This window comes from Corvus moneduloides, chromosome 5 (genome assembly GCF_009650955.1).
Source record: "Corvus moneduloides isolate bCorMon1 chromosome 5, bCorMon1.pri, whole genome shotgun sequence".
Classification (NCBI taxonomy): Eukaryota; Metazoa; Chordata; class Aves; order Passeriformes; family Corvidae; genus Corvus; species Corvus moneduloides.
The window spans coordinates 61,991,450-62,007,894 of NC_045480.1; the positions used below are offsets into that span (position 1 = coordinate 61,991,450).

General features: G+C 40.8%; 1 protein-coding gene across 8 annotated transcripts in view; it reads left to right on the top strand.

The window, feature by feature from the left end:
- Positions 1-239: 239 nt before the first annotated feature.
- The window catches only part of INPP4B (inositol polyphosphate-4-phosphatase type II B), a 312,437-nt gene continuing 296,231 nt past the window's right edge, over positions 240-16,445 (top strand). For 3 of the 8 annotated variants that reach the window (XM_032108398.1, XM_032108401.1, XM_032108400.1), the window contains exon 1: positions 243-661. The gene's annotated coding sequence lies outside the window, so the exon portion shown is untranslated. Of the gene's footprint in view, positions 662-16,445 lie in introns of all 8 variants that reach the window. The other 5 variants (XM_032108395.1, XM_032108396.1, XM_032108397.1 and 2 more) reach the window with 4 other exon arrangements.

Below are 16,445 nucleotides of genomic sequence, written 5' to 3' on the forward strand. Positions count from 1 at the left end.
CCACGGGAGGTGCCGATGTGGAGCTTGCCAGCCCGGGCTGAGCTGGCGCCGGGGCCGCCGGGAGCGACCCCAGCCTCGTCCGACCGTCCCCTCGGGCCGGGCGAGCTCCCGTCACGGCCTCCCAGCCCGCGTTAGCCGGCAGAGGCGGCCGCGGCGGCCGGGCTCCCTCTGGGCGGCAGGAGGTGAATGGCAAGCGCCGGCTTCTCCCTCCCACACCCCAGTGTCGGTCTCGCCTCCTCCAGCAGCAGCAGTAGCGGGTCACCTCTGCGCGGCTGAGCCGAGCCGCGCCGCGCTGCCTGCTGGCCGCAGGGCTGCCGGGGAGGCGGCTGGCGGCTCCCCTCTACCTGCGGGGCCGCCGCCGGCTTGCGGTGACATTGGGAGGGGACTCCCGAGGGTGGCGCCGGGGGCAGGAGCGCCCGTGCCCAGCGCCAGCCGCACCTCGACCTCCCGGCGGCGGCGGCGGGGAGCGGGGCGGCGGGCGGGCTCGGCTCCGGCTGCCCAGGCGCGCAGCCCTTCATTTCCTCTCGCCGTCCGTCGCGCTGCTGGAGGCTCCGGACTATAAATAGCAGCTCGCCCGCCGCCAAGTGCCTCCCGCACGCAACTAGGGGAAAGTGCCGTGCCGGCCACCCCGCCGGCACCCGCCTGCCCCGCTGCCGGACAGGTACTGCCGCTCGGGAGGGGTGCGGGGGCTCGTGCTGCTGGCCAGGGTTTTGTTTCCTTGTTTTCCCCGCGGGCTCCGGAGCGTCAGGAGAGATTAGAAGCCGAGAATCGGTTCTGGCAAAGTCCCTCCCTTTTATTCCCTTATCAAGTTTCTTAAGGTTACAGCCCGCCGAGCGCGCAGCCCTGGCAGCGGGAGAAGGCGCCCTCGCCGGGAGCCGCGGCCGCCGCTGGGCGAGGGTGATCCGGGCTGGAGTGCGCCGAGGGCGGCTGCCGCTCTCCCGCCGCCTCAGGGCCAGCGCTGAGGGAAGGAAGGTGGCCCGGCCGCCCTAGAGACCCGTGCCCGGCCCGCCACCGCCCTCTGGGGACCACCGGGCGTGCGGAAGGACCCGAGCTGCCGGGGCAGCTTCAGCTAGGACCCACCGGGGATCTCCCCTAGTTTCTCCCGACGGCGGCGGCGTTGCCCGCCGGGAGCCTGAATGCCGCCTTGTTCGCGGTGCCGGCCCCCCCGTGCAGCTGTGGCTGTGACCCTCCTGAAGGGGTAACGGGGGGTCTCGAGGACCTCATCTGCAAAGGTTTTGTGTCGCGTTCGAAAGTTGGGAATACTTGGGTGAGGCTAGCAACTTCTGTTGGTGACGTTAAGGGTTAATTTGGTGGAGTAATTGAGCTATAGGATCCCTATCCCCATCTTGCAAAGAGCAGCGTCTGCCGAGATGTAATGGAAACCACAAGAAAGGTATTACAGATAATTAAGTTGAGCAGAGTTGTAACTTGAAATTGAATCAGCCCGGAAAGGGGGTGGGGGGCTGGGGGATGATGTTCAATTTCTGATCTATAATCGAGTAGAGCTCTGTTTTCTTTTTCTGAAATGACACAGAGATTTTGAAGCATGGGTGGCAGAGCTTGGGACTACTAGTTTGGTCCCCAAAACTAACCCGGTACCTTATCCAAAAGAGAAATAATAGGATCAAGTCTTTGTGGAGCTGTGTATTCGTCTGATGCTTAATTATGTTTCCATTTATCTTCCTTGCTAGAAGAAATTTACTTGTGTATTTACCCATTAATGATGTGTTAAAATAGATATACTAAAATCAGGCCATACATATGCCATTTAAATCTGACTTTGAATCTCAAAGATGAGAATATTTTCAGTCCTTACTGGCTTACAGGCACTCTCTGTATGTAAATGATGTCTACACAGCAAGAATGATGGGGGGAATGTCTCTTTTTCGGTCTGTATCAAAGAAAGAGTATGAAAATAATTGGTTACTAACACAACTTCTATTCAGATAAGTATTTGTAAGTGTGAGAGCAGTCTTTAAAAAGGCAGTTTTCTAGTCACTTGATTATTTTCAATGTTGTTTCTATTTTACTTGATTAAATTTGAGCTAGCTTTAAAGCCCTGCAGTATCTCAGATTTTTTTGTTCTGTGAACCTGTATATTGGATGGGGTTTGAGTAAGTAAACCCTCATTGCTGTATCTATCCATGCAGGACTGAATGCTGTTTACTTCACACATATTGATAATTCCACTGAAATTAAGATACAAGTCACAAGATTAATATGAGCAGCAATTAGTCCTGTGAGATTTTTACAGCCCTGATGGCGTTAGTGACAGCATGTGGAAATGTTACTACTTCAAAGCCCTATTTTTGCTTTTTTCCCCTTCCGCTTTCTGACAGTTTCTACAGTACTTGAGATAAGATTAAATCTTCCTTTAAAATACATCTTTTCTTTTACTGGCTTTCTTGGACTGATTGAAGCTTCAAGTTCCAGTTCTCCATGGGTTCCTCAAACCTTGTAAGTGCGGCTGATCCCTCTTTTCCTCTGGTTTCTCTTTCTCTGGAGAGACTTATCCATGAGGCTGCTTTAGTTCTTTTTGATCAAAGAATTCTGTCTTCCTCAGCCTAAGGTGTATCAGTTTGAGCAGGTGTATCCAGGTGCCTCTTACAGATCCTCCTTTGTGAGCGATAGTCTCCTTACCTTCTGATCTGACTGAAAGATTTCACAACCTTCACTTAGATGAAGGTTTTGTGAACCAAAAATGCAAGATTAATACTCTGCTTAGTGCCTGGAAGTCTACTGTACTGTAAGAAGAACATCCTCCCCCCCCCCCCCCCCCCCCCCACCCCAACAAAAACCACAGGAGTGGAAGACCTGCCTGGAGCATCAAAGTCAGCCTGTAGAGGACAGTGCTGCTGGCTGACAGTAATGAGTGGAGGCTGTGAGAGAGTCTGCAGGTGAAGTAATTGTTTGAATAGGCTAGGCCTAAATTCACCGTGAATTTTTTGAGAAAAAGCAGTGGGATTGATAGGTATGCTGAATTATTCAGCTTGTTAGGGATATATATTTTTAGCAGATGACTTCTGCAGATAAATATGAAAACAATACTTTTTGAATTTATGTAACAGATTTACAGCAGGAAGTAAGACAGCTTACTGAGACAAATCCAAACGTGGACAGTTACTCCCAACACTAAAGTTTCTTCAAGACTTCTGATGACTTGAGGTAGCATGCTTAAACACTTGGGCAGTTAACTACATGTCTCTCCCTAATTTATATTTTCATAACCCTTCTGTATGTCAAATGCTCTGACTGATGGAAAATTTTTAGGAAGGGCTAGTTTTGCTTGGCTTATTAAATATCTTGTATTACACTAATATTTTATTGTTATTATTGATGAATGGTGAGTGTTTATTACACTTTTGATAAAGGATTCTTTCTTTGAAGTAAGCTGGGCTGATTTAGCTCAAATTATATGAAATATTTTTCCCTGGATTTTTAAATTTACTTGTAAATCTCACTTTGAGTGTCAGAACATGAGCTGGATGGAAGGCCAAAATGTTATTTGGGAGGAGTTGGCCGCATCAGGCCTTGGATCTTGTCTACTACTTACCCTGGGTTTAGGGGTCCTCCCCACAGTTTCTGATTTCACCTACAAACTTGGCAATCTCACTACAAATTTGTCCTGAGTTCTCCATCCCTTTATTTAGCAGCAGTCACAGCTGATTTTGCTCTTGCTGTCTTTTAAGTTGTTTTTTTAAGAGAATGTCTAATTCTTCCTTAACTCAGTCGGGCAAGGATCTGGTCAGTTAGCTTTTCAGGCTCTCCTGTCCTGGATAGTTGATATGTTACAGAAAACCTGAGGCAAACTGTGAAAGGCCAGCTGGATTGCACAAGGTTTGAGTGGGGCGCTGGATTTCTGCTCACAGATATCTTCACAGTGATACAGGATTTTAATTAAAAAGACTTGCTTGTCTTCATACCAAATCCATGCTGACAATTCTGAAGAGGGCTTAAGGTTTGTGGATTTAGGTATCCTGCTGTTTGGAAGGCTAGGCTTTTACTGCTTGCCAGAAGAGGAAAAAAAAGTATGAACTACTGATGTAGACTCCTCTTGTCCATTTTTCCCATAATCTGCAAAGGGAGATTCAGTTGATTTGGCCAGGTCAATAGCAGATCTTTTTGGGGAAGATTTTTTTCCCCATTTTTTTCTGTCATCATAAATTAACAAAATATGGGCAGAATCTCAAAAGAGCAAATCAGATTTAAGCAATCCATTCTACTATGAAAATTGCTGTTAGGAGACAGGATACGTTGTCTGCCTTCCAAGTCTTGTGTACCTTTTTGGCAAAGTATACTGAAATATACTGAAAAGTGAAGTGGACATCTTATGCTGTACATGGTATGCTTATTAATTTCTCTTGAGAGGGAGTGAATAGAACAAATTGTATCTGCTTATTCTGTAGGTTTCTCAAGTTTACAATGATAAAGTTTGCTTACATGTTTCAGTAATGGGTCTTGAATTGTTTGATCTCAGTGTTGTTGGTGTGACTTCTAAGAAATGTAGAGTCATTTCTGCTTCTCTAGTGTTATAGATCCAAGGTCTAAAGAACTTGCCACCATTCTGAATCCAAAGAGACTGGGCAGGAGTGTTCTGTTTACAGTTGCTTCAGCTCTGTCTCTGCACAGGAGGTTTAAAATTTGGTTTGGATGCTAAAAGGCTTTTTACCTCAGTCTAGCAAACTAAGCTTCTTCCTATTTGTCAGTGAATTTGCCCCGTAGGTTCCTTCAGACTGTTTTTAATGTTGAAGAAGGCTCTATTTAATGAAAATACATAAGAAAACACAAGCTAAAGGTGTTTACTTGACATAGTACTGTGTCAAAGTGTTAAATGTGATGGTGTTTATCAAGGTCACTTTGGCAGGCTGAGTTTGTGCTCTGTTGCTGGGTGTCATGGCACTAAAATTCAAATCCGTCTGTGCTTGTTTGATGTATGTTTCTTGTTTTGTTGTGTGTCCTGTTTCTATGAAATGTCACCCTGTGACCCCAGTGAAAATTTATCCTGAGTACGTCAGTAAAGTCAGTCTGGGGAGCACTTCCTCTTAAACTTAACATATATGAATAACCGAACCACTTTCATTTGTATCAATTTCTTTCATTCTGTTATCTGTACTCTTGCCAATAGGAGTTTCTTGCTGCAAAAACACTAATTTGGCAAATAGAATGAAATCTCTTAATATGAGAAAGACCCTGTTTTTTAAAGTGACTGTGAGGTGGACATATAATACACAATTGAGAGGAAGAAAATCTTGTGGGAAATAAGCTTTTATTGTATTTTTACGGTTGTTCATGTACCACCAAGTCTGTGTATTGTTTGTTTAGTTATCCAGTGTGATCTTAACATATTATTGCAATGCTAGTAAGATGCACTAAACCCAGGGTGCATATTTCTGTTGTGAAAATGGCTCAGAAACATGAAAATGGGTGTAAAATCTCGGTGTTAAATGTGGCTTGGTATCTTGTACATTTGTGCAAATGGAGCATTAAGCAGAATGCACCAACTCTGGTGGTGTACGGTGTTTCTGTAACAGCAGTAACAGGTTCTGTTTGCTTTGTGTAAGTGGCTGAAGAAAACAGCTGTCAGTAAAATGGAGTTTTCTGAAATGAAATAACTTTCTCTGCTATAGAAATGTAATTTTGGAATAATATCTTTATTGGGTTATTCCATCTTATTCTGTAAACAAGAACAGGGTTTGGTACACAGAGTAGGAGATACTGCATTTGACGTTCACAATAACGTCAGTCTGCTATTTTTATAGCTTTAAAAATATACTTTCAATTGATGAGAAGATCTTTAATTTTTCAAATTAATGATCTAGAAGTTGTAGTGTCTGAGAAGCGCCTCTTTGCTTTAGCCAAGCAAGTGTGTGGGTTGAGTATTTTTTTTTCTCCCACTTCAAAAGGCAGCTATAGAGCTCCACTGGATCTGGAATTTCTGTATTACTGCCTGTCATGACACAGAATTTGGGTGGCTTTTGTAGAATGGCCATGTGGCATAGCCTCTCTACGTTAGCTGGAAATGAGAATTCCACAGTGTTGCCTCTGTGTGGAAAGCTGGTTGTAAAGCAAACTCCCCTGTAGTCCTGCACAGCATCTCTTTCCACAGGAGCACTGTGACCAGGATCATCAGGTGGTGGTCCAGTCATTGAACCTTGCAATAAAGACAGAGAATGCAAATGAGGAAGAAACACCTGGTGAAAAATAAAGTAAACATTGAAATCATCACTCTCAGTTTAGACCTGCAATTGAGAAATATTGTTCAATTTGATCTGCAGTTTCTATACAAGCACAGATGCTTAACTTGCATTAAATTTCACTCAGTGAATCTACATTAAACATTTTTCCAAATGGATCATATTTGATAATTGTTTAGCCATAGAGTTACAACAATTATGAATTACATATTTTTAACTCTAGGAATTTTTTGGGCTGTCCTGCTGTCAGTGCCAGATAACTTTAAGTACTGCTATTTTGTCTCAGCTGGCTAGTGTTGACTTTTTCTACTAGGAACTGATAGTTTCCAGGTAAGACAAACTAAAGTGATGGCTGCTATTTTTATGGAAGTTGTTTTGGTTTTGGATACCACAGATGCCAACAGTTGGAAGCTTGGAATGTACCGATACAGCCTACACTAGGTGGCAGTGTAAAATATGAAGAAGCCTGAAAACATTTGGAATTCTTTAGGAACCCCATAGAAGCTGCCACATTTATGGCTCATTTTGTAGATAAGCATGTTTTTACTGCATATTCTCCTGTTAGATGTGAGGTCACTTATTTTTCATGGTCCTAATTTGTCTTGACTTTACCTTCTTTGAATCAGAGAACATGTTTGGAGAGTTACTGTAAGATAGCTGGTATACTGAAAATTCAGTCTACGCTTTTATTGTGGTTAGCTGGCTTGTGTTTGTAGTTAGTTATTGGTTAGGAAAACCATACGTTGTTGAAAATGTTATGTGAGATGTATATTTCTTATCTGCAGGACAGAAATTGCCAACTGATAAAACAGTGATGGATGAGACTTCATTTTAACATTTTATAGCTGTATTATAGACATTTATAATTTATCTAAGATGATGTAGTATGCATATACTGTTTTCAAAATAAAATTACTGGAATTGTACATAATCTGTTGTCAAATTGCAGGTACAGTTGGAGTTTATTGTCTTTCACTTAGAGAATGTATATATGTGTGAACTGAGATATATGTGTGTGTGTATATATATATATATATATATAACCCCCCCATTGCCCAGTTGCTGTGGATCTAAGTCTCCTTAAAAATGGTAGGATGTGTGAGCTTAAAAAGCTCAAATGCACCTTAATGTTCTTCAAGCATTGCAAGGGAGCTTAAGTGACAGTGGGAGTCAGGACAGTTGTCTGTGAGCAAAGTATATCCTTTGTTAGTAAAGGCTGGAGTCCTTTCAAAGTTTTCCTTCAGCAATGCCTGATGATACAAAAATTCTGATCAGGGTAGAGAAAATAACATTTACAGAAACCTTTAAATCCATTTCTGTGCCATCAAGATGCTATAGCCTAGAGATAGATTCCCTACTAAAACATATAAAGCAAGAGGGATCAGAGGACCCAGCCTGTGAAGGTTGTGTGCAGAGTTGCTGAACTGCTTTGTTATGTATTTGCAAGTGAAATGAGAAAGCAATTTGATGTAACACCGTGAAAGCTTTATGTTTTTTATAAATTGGATTTTCTCTCTCTGACAAAAATGAAAAGCCTGGTCACAATAGCTTCCTTGGAACTGTGTACTGCAAAAAGCAAAGCTGTCCACATGCTGAGGTTATTAAATGAATTTAGGCTGTCAAAATATACATGGAAATATATTTAGTACCTTGCACTAAAATTGATCAGTAATTAATCTGGTGGTAAATGAAGAAGACTGTGCATACATAAGGTATAAGTCAGGATATGCTGAATATGTTTGAAGAACGAACATTTTATAAAATCCCAACTTTTGATAATGAGTTCTTTTAAGCAGAAGACAGAAAAGCACTATGAAGCAGTGGGAGTGTTTAGTGAGGAAACACTTCCCCCTCCTTGCTTTTTGCTCATACTATTATGCTTTTCACAGAAGAAAATGTTCAGTACCGTTGATACCTGTCATATCAGTATTTTGAAGATAATGTGAAAGATTTACCCGCAGAAAATTTAGATGGTCAAGTAAACCCATGCTTGGAGACTTACTGAATATATGTATGGGTCCTGGAGGGGCATTGTAAGTAGTGATCCTCTACATTTATGTAGTCTTTGGAAAATTCAGCCTTAACTTTTATCATTCATAGCTTTCAGCAAAGGAAACCGGGCATAAATCCTCCTTGGCAGCTCTGAATCTTAGTTGTTGCTTAAAGTCCAACTGTTAATTGAGATACCCTGTCTCAGTTTGGATTGTTTTGGTTCAGCATTCACAGCTATTTTTGTTTGTTCGTTTTGACTGATATTAATTGAATGGCAAACTGTGGTAATCTTGCGCAAAAGTAAAAGCATGCTAAGCACCGATATATTAAAAAAGAAGGGTTGTGGATGCCCATATTAATGTTAATAGGAATTGTCCTACAATTTGCAGCTGAATATTGATCTAAAGATGTGTGGGAACCTGACAGAGCAGATCCCTGACAAAAGCAGAATGTGAAAAGTCACTGACTGAGTCACAGGGTGAAAGGAATAGACACACTGAAACAAGATTAAAAAAGCTTATTTTAGACCTGGATAAAAAGTATTCCAGAAATAAACTGTCTGATCTGATGTCCAAAGATCTCACTTCCAACTATGATTATAAGGAAACTGAAATCCTTCGGTCCAGTTTGGGCCTGTGTCTTATAACCCATGCATGAAAACAGAAGGCATTACTGATGCTGATCTGGGAAGCAAAGTGGTGAATCCCAGCTTAAGCAAAGCAAACAGTCTCCAGATGTTCTGGGAACAAGTCACTTCTTACCTGAGCAGTGGGGACAAAAGGAAGTCAACCCATCTGGAATTCTCCACTTGTTTTTTCTACTAGAACCAAACCTTGGAGCCTTCTTCCATGTTGTAGCCTTTGTTGGTTACAATATTTAAATAAATCTGATATTCCACTAGGAAACATGCTACAATTGTTTCCATGTTAGCCTGAGAAGATACATTTATAACAATTATTTTAAACACCTAATTCATCCCTTGCTCTACTTGTTGAACAGCTTGTTAATGAGGTGTCCTAGAATCGTCTATGAATATTTATTAAGATTTATATCAAGAGTAAAATATAGAAAAACTGTACTCTTTTGCAAAAGAAAAATTCTGATTACGCTTTTTCAGTGCTCTGAAATTACCTTAACAATCAATTTCAGTGTGTTAAACAGAATTACATGCTTGGGAATTTTACCTGAAGCAGAGATCTGATGTTTATGGATATCTCTTTGGTTTTTTGTTTTTTTTTTTTTACCCTTATAGAAAAAGAGCAACTAGCTTTAGCCTCATGAACTATTCCAGATTTAGGGGTGGGGGGGACCTGAGGGGAAGGGCTAAAACACTGTAAACCATAAGCATAAAACATTTTGCCTATTTTAAATAAAATACTGATGAAGATCTAGCACATGTCTGTGTGAATTTGTCTTGGGAGATACTTTCTAAGTTCTGAAGAACATCAGCTTTGAGAATCTATTTTTGTGTTCTGGAAGAGCAATGACTCCCACTAAAGTTTGAAGGTTAAGGTAGAAATACTTCTATGGAATATGAAGTGCAAGAAGATATATTTTTAAGCAATTTTAAAAGACAATACCAGCCTGTCAGTTTTGACCCTAGTTTTTCTTTTCTGTATTTGGAACAGTGTTGCAGCTTTACACCCAGATGATTTGTTAGTTCTGCTGTAGTAAATAATTCAAAAGAGCCTTTGTTGCGTAGTCAGCAGTGTCACACATCTCTCACCTCCCCTAAGTGATGGAAGCAGATTCTGACCCCATTTGCAGTGCTGTAGGTTTGCTGAAGCTCAAGGAAGCATTTTGTAAGATCGTGGCTTTTGGGTTTTGTTCTCTAAAAAGAAATAAAATATTGTTTTAAAGTTTCATTTTAAAATTTTATTAGTAATTTAGCCTCTCATATGTTGATTCTGGAAATGCACAGAAGGGACAAGATAGTAAGAGAAACCCAGGTGTGCTGATATTTTGGTAGGAAGTGTAGGTCTCATCTTGGAAGCACTCATTGGCCTGAGGGTCAGACTGGAATTTTGAATCCTTGAACAGGCAAGGTGAGACGTGCCTCTGTTGAATGGCAATGGGGAACTGGAGGAGAGCTGGTGTCTGCAGAGCAGGGCACCTCTGGGGAGCCATAAAAACTTCAGGGCTAATAGAAATTTGCCTACAAGATGGGAAAAGGAGTATGCCATAACCAGTCTCAGTATTGCAGTTTTCCTGAATCTTTAGCAATGAAGATAAGTCTTGGTGTGCTTGGCTACTTTCCATCTTACCTCAAAGTTTGTTTTGTTCCTGTTTGTGTTTAGAGAATTTCTGTGTCTATGAGGAGATAAGCTGGCTGCCTCTTTAGACTACAGTAAATTCTATTCTTACATACTGTTAAGCAGTCTGGGTTTTGCTTTTTAGTGAAAGGTGCATGTAATTGTTTTGGGGTTTTTTTTGGAACTTAATGAGAAGTGTACATTAGTGTCGAAAACTTGTAAAGCCTTTGTCACACTACAGCCAACTTGCCTGCTTGTCAGCAATCCTGGATTTTCCTCTTTCTTCATGCATGGTTATCTTTCAGCTTGTTCTGTTTTGGTCCAAATAGTGTTGCTCCCATTCTAGCCCACTGAAAGATATTCATAGCTTTCAGACCTAGTTCTCATCACAGGCAGACCACTAACAGAATCAGACAGTGTTGAGGTGGGAGGTGCATGGAACTTGCCATGCTCTTCTCAGCAGAATTTTCTGCATCTGACAGGTGATGCCACCAAACAAATAAACAAAATTCAGATCCTGTATGTCTGTAGGCAGCAGGTGTTTGTACGGGTAATGGACTGCAGTGGCTTGGGTAACTGAAAAAATAAAATAATTTGTACTATCTTGAAAATAGACACTGCCTTAATCCATCAACTTAAAAATTGCTGTATGTGAAGAAGGGGACAGTGTAAGTAAGTTCCTAAGATTGAACCAAGAAGACAGATGATTCTTCTTGTCTGCTGTGCCACATTAAAAAAAAAAAGAAAAAAAAGCCTTAAAAGAATTACCAGGCAATGAGGAGATAATTAAACCACCAAGCACAGGGAATTTCATGGCCATTGTGGGTAAACAACTCTGGCTGCTCCAGGCAAAGGACCAACTTAATTAAAAACAATGGGAAAAAAAAAAAGGCCAAACCCAAAATTCTAATTTAGTTAACCCATTTACCAAAGAAATATATTGGAAACCCACTAGTTTTTCTACAGAAACTAACACTGTCTATAAACGCAATGTTTTAGAAACTTTCTAAAATTTCTTTTAAAATGTACAAACAGCATGGGTTGCAAAAGTTGTGGGTTTAAAATATATTTCATGCTAATTTTCTGATACTTTTTTTCATCATGAAATATTTAATTTTTCACTTCTAAGTAAGGGGAAAGCTGAGATCTGTAGCAGGAATTGCATTTTTTTTTTCTGATTCTTGAAATATCCTTAGGGCAAGGAGAAGGACACACAGGAAGACAACCATATCCTGGGCTGCGTCCAAAGCACTGTGGGCAGCAGGTCAAGGGAGAGGATTCTGCCCCTCTGCTCTGCTCTGGTGAGATTCTGCCTGCAGTGCTGCATCCAGCTCTGGGGTCCTAGCATAAGAAGGATGTGGACCTGTTGGAACAAGTCCAGAGGAGGCCACAAAGATGGTCAGAGGGCTGGACCACCTCTCCTATGAAGACAGGATGAGAAAGTTGGGGTTGTCTAACCTGGAGAAGAGAAGGCTTCCAGGGAGATCTTTACAGCATCCCAGAAGGTGCTGCAAGAGAGCTGAAGAGGGACCCTTGGGCAGGACAAGGGGTAATGAGTTAACACTGAAAGTGGGCAGGTTTAGATTAGATATTAAGAAAAAATTCTTTACTGTGAGGGTGGTAAGACATTGCCCAGAAAATCTGTATATGCCCCATCCCTGGAAGTTTTCAAGGCCTGACTGCGTGGGACTTTGAGCCACCTGGTCTGAAGGAAGGTTTTCCTGCCCATGGCGGGGGGTTGGAAGGAGATGATCTTTAAGGTCACTTCTAACCCAAACCTTTCTGTGATTCTGCGACCATCTGTGCAATGAAGCAAACTCTGTTGCTCAGGTTATGCAGCATATGGTGGTGTGGGTGCTGTCCTGGTCTGCAAGCCTTGTCTTGTCTGTTATTGAACCATTGTGGCTACAGCATTACCAGCTTAATGTCTCATTAGCACATGGGAAGCTTATGGAAATAGGAATTTCTGGGCTGGATTACCCAGGGAAACATTCAATGGCTCAAGTAAATATGGGTGTTTGTGTGAGTTTGAGACTGTGTTGAACCTTGAGCTGCCAAATCTAAAACTTTAAAATCAATGGCAACCTAAAAATTCAGGATGAATCAACATAATACTTTAAACCTTCAGTTTTCAAGAACATTTTTATTCGTACTTGGTATGCTAAATTGTTACAGGATATGGTATTTGCAAATAGTAGCATTACTTCATAAATTACTGCACTCTTACTGGCTTATGCAGATGCATTAGTCCCTTTACTGAAGCTGGGAGGGAAAAGAACAGAGTGCTCTTGTGTAAGTGGACATATATAAAATGTGGTGCCAGAAGGGCAGCAAGGGAGAAAACAAAGGTGGTGGCCAGAGGTACCTGTCAAACCAAAAGGCAGAAATAAGCATTCTCATAGAAGCTTCTGCTGCTGTGCTTACGCAGAATTAAAGGTTTTCCTGCTGTGTCCAGTTGTACTACTACCTTGTGCCTCTCTGACATAATTTCAGAAATGTTTTGAGTCAGAGTATTGTGTATCCCCTTCTAGCTCAGTGGGGCAGTGATTCCTGATAACAGCAACTGAATTCAACTTCGTATTATTGCAGGGCATAGTTGTCTAACAGATTTTGCAAGTAATTTTCCCATCTTACTTTTAGTTGTGGATTTAATATTTAACATGTGAGGATTCTTAATGTTAAGAGTAATATTAAGGAACATTAATATTTAATTCAGTGTCATAAGAAATAACGTACAGTCATTTTTTCAGATGAAATAGATAAGATATCTCTCATAGTTCCTTTGGAATTTTGGTGCTTCTTAATCACTGCTTAAGGGATAAGGCATAAAATCTTCCTTTGTATGTGACTGCCAGAAGTTAGATTACATTGGAACTAAATAAACACCAAATTGGAAGGAATTTAGATTAACATCCATATTTGTAGATTTTGAAATTACCTTAATCTGGAAAAAAAAGCTTGAAACTTGTCATCTGTGCCAGCACTACGTTAAGGTCTGCGTTGGCACAGTTGTTACTTCTGTGCTTCTCTGAGCTGGCACTTGGTGTTTTGCAGCTCTATTTTTCATTCATGGAAGTAGGACGTAGTGGAAGAGCTGTCTCCTTGGATGTGTGCTCTGAATTTGCAGGGCAGTTCGCTGGTCAGAGTTGGTGACTTCACTGGAACAGAAGGTTCAGATCAGATCAAGAAATTAACCTCAATTAAGGTCTTCAGCATTAAATCTGCATTATTATTAGAACCAGAACACATTGGTGGTTTTATTTGAAGTCTTGCTTTGAGTTATGGTTTGAATTTGAATTCTTTCTTTGAAGAATTTTCGGCAAGATTTCTTCTGTTTCCTCTGTGCCTCTGTCCCTGAGTGCAGAGGCACTTTTATGTGTGCTGTTAACTGCTCACCAGCCCAGTTTCCTGTTCTTCAGCTCAGTTGTAGTACAGGATCATTAAGAATTACTTAATGATCTGGTTAGGACTCTGTATTGCCATATACTGAAATATTTCTTTGTTCTTTGTGTATTTAAAAGTGGTAGTTTTCTGCCTTAATCTAAACTACAGTGTTATTCTTCACACTGAATGCAGGAGGTTTAATTACTTTCTTTGCAACAATAAAGTATGGCATTTCTGGCTGAAATAAGGAGGGTTTTTTTTGGTTGGTTTGTTTGTTTGTTTGTTTGTTTTTTTCTTTTTTTTTTAATAGTGGGATAGATAAAACTGTTTAAGAGTATTTTAGGGAATGTCTGCCTCAAACATGGTAAGGTACTGGGAAACTGGGAAAGATTTGGGAACAGACTGGTTTTGCTAGAGAATGCTGATGTTGGAAATGGTGGAAATTAGTTTTATTGGAAGAAAGACTAGGAAGTTCCTGTAATGACAGCAGGGATAATTGAAGTAGGAGGTAGGTATGAGGGATTAGGAGGAAAATATTTAGGAGGAGAATATTTTATAAGGATTAAAAGAACAGTCACTGCAGGTGAAGTGACACTCTCTTGGTTCATTTTGCTGTCTTCATTGATTTCTTCCTCAGTTTTTGAGGCTTTTCTGTTAATAAGTTCTATTAATTCAGCAGCGAGAAAAAGAAAATGAAAGTTGGAATTGTAGTTGTGTGTGTTGTTTCAGACTGAGGAAATCAAATAAAAAGTAACAAAGTTTATCTAAACTGTTTCATTGTATGTCTCCTCTGGGTAGTGAGGAGAGGGCAGCTGCAAGTCAGTCAACTGCACAAACCTTTGGGCAGTTGGAGAAAATCTTAGAGCAGAAAAATGAGAAATGACAGAAATGCTGGGAGAACAAGGGGAAAGATCCCAGTTCTGTATTTCCCCTAGTTTCTGCCTTTGTTTTCCTTTATAAAATTCAAGTGTATCTTATTCAGGGCATGACAGATAGCTGTTGTCTTTTTTTCTTTTTTGTTTGTTTTTTAAAGAAAAACACAAACAAAACCCCATCAATTGAATCTCAAAAGTAGTCCTTCACTTTCCAATAACATTCCTCTGCCTGTGTAGAAATGAATTTTGAATATAAAGTAAAACATTTTAAAATTGTGATATAGTTTATAAATAGAATGCAATTTTTTTGGGGTAGCCTACAAATTAGTTGCATGGCTATCAAAAATTGTGTGCAGGTCACAGTCAAAAATTAATTAAAAAATCCAACCACTCTTCTCCATGTGAATGTAATTTTTCAGTCTAACACAGGAATAAATAATCTTAATTAAGCAATCTGAAAGAAAAAGGCAGAAGAGCATGCAAAGCCTCCCAGGTAGTATTGAGTTCTACCATATGAAATAGAAGAATGACGAATATTCTGTAATCAGCTGGTACAGGACAACAGTGTTTATTGTACTGGATGACTTGTCATCCAATAAAATTTTCTGAATGCTATCACTGAAGCACGTAATTTAGTAACAACAGAAGTGTCGTTGCTCTCAAGTGCAGTGCTGAGCTGGAATCTGTGTCCATCTGCCAGCAGCCACTGCTGGACTGGTGTTCTTCACCCCTCAAAGCACAACCCAGCAGAAGCAACAAAGGAAGGGGCAGAATTGGTACTGTGGGATTGAATCCTCTGATGACATAAAAAGAGGCAAATTATTCTTTCCTAGCCAATGATCTAGGGATCAGAACATATTGTTGTATTTCTTTAACCACCTTTTATTTAGCTTTCTTCCTTTAGTTTAATATGTAAATTGCTAGACAATTTTTTTTTTTCTCAGCATCCATGGAAATGTAATAAAATGGCAGAGAATGCAGCTGTCAGTGGGAGCTGTGCTCATTTAAAGGCTGTGAAATTTGACCTCGAGCTAGGCCTCCTTGTATTTCCTTTCCTATGGATAAGGGATTTGATGGAAGTATTTTGGTATGATAGCATTTCAAAACTTTGACATATATTTAAATAGATACAGACTGCGTGCTTGAGTCTGTACTTAGCCTTTCACCTAACCTGAAGACTTACAAATGAAAACAAAACAAATGAACAAAGCATTTTCTAAAATCATCTTGAGTGATGCCTGCCATGTGAGGAAAACAGCAAAGCAGCTGCCAGACAGTATACGACCCAAAACCAGACAACCTCAGCTCTGGCCAGGTATGGCAAAGAGTTATAGTAAAACACGGTTACTGCAAAGCAGATATTAGGAGGTAAACTATCCTTTTCTTCTTTTTTCTTTTGTATTTCAAATGCTCTGCTGTACAGCAAATAGACAGCATAAATGTTACTGATATATCTTAAGATGTATGAAGTGTCCTAGAACTGTCTCCCGCCTCTGGTACATGGCAGCTGGTGACACAGCTGTCTTCTGTGACAAGTCAGCCTGGCACTGCTGCAGCCAGAGCAGGGTTACTGCAAAACCTGAGATATGTTTTGTCTGCAGGGCCCTTTTTCTCCTCACTAAATAGATGTCCCACCCTGATCATCCTCTCTGGAGTGCAAGACCAGAAGTACACTACTGGATTTTGGGACAGTGGAAGATTAAGCTGTTACATTTCTCTCTCCAGGCTCAATTGAGATTGCCCTAATT